Below are 6,010 nucleotides of genomic sequence, written 5' to 3'. Positions count from 1 at the left end.
ACTTTATTGCTTATCATTATCCCTGTACTGTCACTACCAGAGCTTTGAGACGTTCTCACAGCTCTGTGTCTCCACCCCTGTGATGATGTAACTTAGAATTTGGAGGTGTTCTCACTGTTCTGTTTCTCCGCCCCTGTGATGAGGTCTTTACTCCCAGCTGTCTCTCCTGCGTTTGATTTCCCTGCCTTTAAATCACCCCTCCTCCTATTGCAGGGCGTGGATTATATTTCTCTTTTCAGTTGTAGCTCTGCCTTGAGTATCTTCACTTCTTTAGCTACTAGTTCTCTGGACCTGTGTTCTGCTGCTGCAAGCACTCCGGATATTGCCAGCGGCCCTTGGATCCATCTTCTCTGCGGCTGCAGCTCCATCAGCTAAGTGTGCAGACTTTGTTGTGTACCTGGTGATTTCCTGACTGGATCTGAGGTGGCCACGGTTCCCTCTATATTCTGAGCAGGGCATCGGTGGCCGTGCCCCTTCCACTATTGTAGGGGTTACAGGGCTCATCAGTCTAAGGTACGCGGGCATGCCTTGTTCCACCATTTGGATCCAGGCATGTGCTTTAGCAGCATAGGGAGAGTGTTGAGGGTCTGACAGGGGTCACACTTTCTCTTCCCTAGTTTGGGGTCCGATCAGTAGCTCTTCTTACTGTGTATGCTCTGGTTACCCTTAAACAGCCGTGACATGTACTGTAACATCACTGTGTACATTACCCCTGTACATTATCCCCTGTACTGTGACATCACTGTGTACATTACCCCTGTACTGTAACATCACTGTGTACATTACCCCTGTACATTATCCCCTGTACTGTGACATCACTGGGTACATTACCCCTGTACTGTAACATCACTGTGTACATTACCCCTGTACTGTGAAATCACTGTGTACATTACCCCTGTACTGTAACATCACTGTGTACATTACCCCTGTACTGTGACATCACTGTGTACATTACCCCTGTACTGTAACATCACTGTGTACATTACCCCTGTACTGTGACATCACTGTGTACATTAGCTCTGTACTGTGATGTTACTGTGTACATTATCCCTGTACTGTGACATCACTGTGTACATTACCCCTGTACTGTGAGATCACTGTGTACATTACCCCTGTTTTGTAACATCACTGTGTACATTATCCCTGTACTGTGACATCGCTGTGTACATTACCCCTGTACTGTGACATCGCTGTGTACATTATCCCTGTACTGTGGCATCACTGTGTACATTATCCCCTGTACTGTGACATCACTGTGTACATTACCCCTGTACTGTGACATCACTGTGTACATTATCCCTGTACTGTGACATCACTGCGTACATTACCCCTGTACTGTGACATCACTGTGTACATTACCCCTGTACTGTGACATCACTGTGTACATTATCCCTGTACTGTGACATCGCTGTGTACATTACCCCTGTACTGTGACATCGCTGTGTACATTATCCCTGTACTGTGGCATCACTGTGTACATTATCCCCTGTACTGTGACATCACTGTGTACATTACCCCTGTACTGTGACATCACTGTGTACATTATCCCTGTACTGTGACATCACTGCGTACATTACCCCTGTACTGTGACATCACTGTGTACATTACCCCTGTACTGTGACATCACTGTGTACATTATCCCTGTACTGTAACATCTCTGTGTACATTACCCCTGTACATTATCCCCTGTACTGTGACATCACTGTGTACATTACCCCTGTACTGTAACATCACTGTGTACATTACCCCTGTACTGTGACATCACTGTGTACATTATCCCTGTACTGTGACATCACTGTGTACATTATCCCTGTACTGTGACATCACTGTGTACATTACCCCTGTACTGTGACATCACTGTGTACATTATCCCTGTACTGTGACATCACTGTGTACATTACCCCTGTACTGTGACATCACTGTGTACATTACCCCTGTACTGTAACATCACTGTGTACATTATCCCTGTACTGTGACATCACTGTGTGCATTATCCCTGTACTGTGACATCACTGTGTACATTATCCCTGTACTGTGACATCACTGTGTACAATACCCCTGTACTGTGACATCACTGTGTACATTATCCCTGTACTGTGACATCACTGTGTACATTATCCCTGTACTGTCACTACCAGAGCTTTGAGACGTTCTCACAGCTCTGTGTCTCCACCCCTGTGATGATGTAACTTAGAATTTGGAGGTGTTCTCACTGTTCTGTTTCTCCGCCCCTGTGATGAGGTCTTTACTCCCAGCTGTCTCTCCTGCGTTTGATTTCCCTGCCTTTAAATCACCCCTCCTCCTATTGCAGGGCGTGGATTATATTTCTCTTTTCAGTTGTAGCTCTGCCTTGAGTATCTTCACTTCTTTAGCTACTAGTTCTCTGGACCTGTGTTCTGCTGCTGCAAGCACTCCGGATATTGCCAGCGGCCCTTGGATCCATCTTCTCTGCGGCTGCAGCTCCATCAGCTAAGTGTGCAGACTTTGTTGTGTACCTGGTGATTTCCTGACTGGATCTGAGGTGGCCACGGTTCCCTCTATATTCTGAGCAGGGCATCGGTGGCCGTGCCCCTTCCACTATTGTAGGGGTTACAGGGCTCATCAGTCTAAGGTACGCGGGCATGCCTTGTTCCACCATTTGGATCCGGGCATGTGCTTTAGCAGCATAGGGAGAGTGTTGAGGGTCTGACAGGGGTCACACTTTCTCTTCCCTAGTTTGGGGTCCGATCAGTAGCTCTTCTTACTGTGTATGCTCTGGTTACCCTTAAACAGCCGTGACATGTACTGTAACATCACTGTGTACATTACCCCTGTACATTATCCCCTGTACTGTGACATCACTGTGTACATTACCCCTGTTTTGTAACATCACTGTGTACATTATCCCTGTACTGTGACATCGCTGTGTACATTACCCCTGTACTGTGACATCGCTGTGTACATTATCCCTGTACTGTGGCATCACTGTGTACATTATCCCCTGTACTGTGACATCACTGTGTACATTACCCCTGTACTGTGACATCACTGTGTACATTATCCCTGTACTGTGACATCACTGTGTACATTACCCCTGTACTGTAACATCACTGTGTACATTACCCCTGTACTGTGACATCACTGTGTACATTATCCCTGTACTGTGACATCACTGTGTACATTATCCCTGTACTGTGACATCGCTGTGTACATTACCCCTGTACTGTGACATCGCTGTGTACATTATCCCTGTACTGTGGCATCACTGTGTACATTATCCCCTGTACTGTGACATCACTGTGTACATTACCCCTGTACTGTGACATCACTGTGTACATTATCCCTGTACTGTGACATCACTGCGTACATTACCCCTGTACTGTGACATCACTGTGTACATTACCCCTGTACTGTGACATCACTGTGTACATTATCCCTGTACTGTAACATCTCTGTGTACATTACCCCTGTACATTATCCCCTGTACTGTGACATCACTGTGTACATTACCCCTGTACTGTAACATCACTGTGTACATTACCCCTGTACTGTGACATCACTGTGTACATTATCCCTGTACTGTGACATCACTGTGTACATTATCCCTGTACTGTGACATCACTGTGTACATTACCCCTGTACTGTGACATCACTGTGTACATTATCCCTGTACTGTGACATCACTGTGTACATTACCCCTGTACTGTGACATCACTGTGTACATTACCCCTGTACTGTAACATCACTGTGTACATTATCCCTGTACTGTGACATCACTGTGTGCATTATCCCTGTACTGTGACATCACTGTGTACATTATCCCTGTACTGTGACATCACTGTGTACAATACCCCTGTACTGTGACATCACTGTGTACATTATCCCTGTACTGTGACATCACTGTGTACATTATCCCTGTACTGTCACTACCAGAGCTTTGAGACGTTCTCACAGCTCTGTGTCTCCACCCCTGTGATGATGTAACTTAGAATTTGGAGGTGTTCTCACTGTTCTGTTTCTCCGCCCCTGTGATGAGGTCTTTACTCCCAGCTGTCTCTCCTGCGTTTGATTTCCCTGCCTTTAAATCACCCCTCCTCCTATTGCAGGGCGTGGATTATATTTCTCTTTTCAGTTGTAGCTCTGCCTTGAGTATCTTCACTTCTTTAGCTACTAGTTCTCTGGACCTGTGTTCTGCTGCTGCAAGCACTCCGGATATTGCCAGCGGCCCTTGGATCCATCTTCTCTGCGGCTGCAGCTCCATCAGCTAAGTGTGCAGACTTTGTTGTGTACCTGGTGATTTCCTGACTGGATCTGAGGTGGCCACGGTTCCCTCTATATTCTGAGCAGGGCATCGGTGGCCGTGCCCCTTCCACTATTGTAGGGGTTACAGGGCTCATCAGTCTAAGGTACGCGGGCATGCCTTGTTCCACCATTTGGATCCGGGCATGTGCTTTAGCAGCATAGGGAGAGTGTTGAGGGTCTGACAGGGGTCACACTTTCTCTTCCCTAGTTTGGGGTCCGATCAGTAGCTCTTCTTACTGTGTATGCTCTGGTTACCCTTAAACAGCCGTGACATGTACTGTAACATCACTGTGTACATTACCCCTGTACATTATCCCCTGTACTGTGACATCACTGTGTACATTACCCCTGTACTGTAACATCACTGTGTACATTACCCCTGTACTGTGACATTGCTGTGTACATTATCCCTGTACTGTGACATCACTGTGTACATTACCCCTGTACTGTGAAATCACTGTGTACATTACCCCTGTACTGTAACATCACTGTGTACATTACCCCTGTACTGTGACATCACTGTGTACATTACCCCTGTACTGTAACATCACTGTGTACATTACCCCTGTACTGTGACATCACTGTGTACATTAGCTCTGTACTGTGATGTTACTGTGTACATTATCCCTGTACTGTGACATCACTGTGTACATTACCCCTGTACTGTGAGATCACTGTGTACATTACCCCTGTACTATGACATCACTGTGTACATTACCCCTGTACTATGACATCACTGTGTACATTATCCCCTGTACTGTAACATCACTGTGTACATTACCCCTGTACTGTGACATCACTGTGTACATTAGCTCTGTACTGTGATGTTACTGTGTACATTACCCCTGTACTGTGACATCACTGTGTACATTACCCCTGTACTGTGACATCACTGTGTACATTATCCCTGTACTGTGACATCACTGTGTACATTACCCCTGAACTGTGACATCGCTGTGTACATTACCCCTGTACTGTGACATCGCTGTGTACATTACCCCCCCCCATACTGTGACATCACTGTGTACATTTTCCCTGTACTGTGACATCACTGTATGCAGTAATGAAAACACTCTGTACTGCAGAAAGCAGACTCCTGATTTATTGAAGGAATACCCAGTGGGACATAATGGCGCCATACATTTGGGCTTAGTCCCCTTCCTGCAGTGCCTTCTCTCTTCAGTGCAGCATCCCTGTGTCAGGTGAAGGCCACGTGGGCCGAAAAACATCCAATATCACTGTATTCCTTCAGTCAATCATGTAATAGATAACAACTAAAGCGGGAGCTTCCCTGGTGTAATACGTCGACGAGCTCCAGCACCACACCAGATAACAGCATGCTTACTCCTACAGAACATCCTGCCTTCTATAAAACTGTCCTAGCCTTGTCCGTAAGGCTACATGCACACCACCGTTGTGTGTTTTGCGGTCCGCAAATTGCGGAACGGAGCGGGTGGCCCATTGTAGAAATGCCTATTCTTGTCCACAAAACGGACAATAGGACATGTTATATATTTTTTTGCGGACCACGGAACGGAGCAACAGATGCGGACAGCACACAGAGTGCTTCAATGAAAGAAAGAACCGGCACTCCTTGCGATGTAGTATAGCAATGTTTTATTCGCCACTCATAGGTAGAAGTAAGCTCAAGCAAACAGCGAGTGGCAATAAAATGAACATGAACATATGTTTCAATAGCCCGCCCCTGGTCACATGATAGAAGCCTTCA

The sequence above is a fragment of the Bufo gargarizans genome, chromosome 2, assembly GCF_014858855.1.
Source record: "Bufo gargarizans isolate SCDJY-AF-19 chromosome 2, ASM1485885v1, whole genome shotgun sequence".
Taxonomy (NCBI): domain Eukaryota; kingdom Metazoa; phylum Chordata; class Amphibia; order Anura; family Bufonidae; genus Bufo; species Bufo gargarizans.
Note: the sequence above shows the minus strand (reverse complement) of the source record.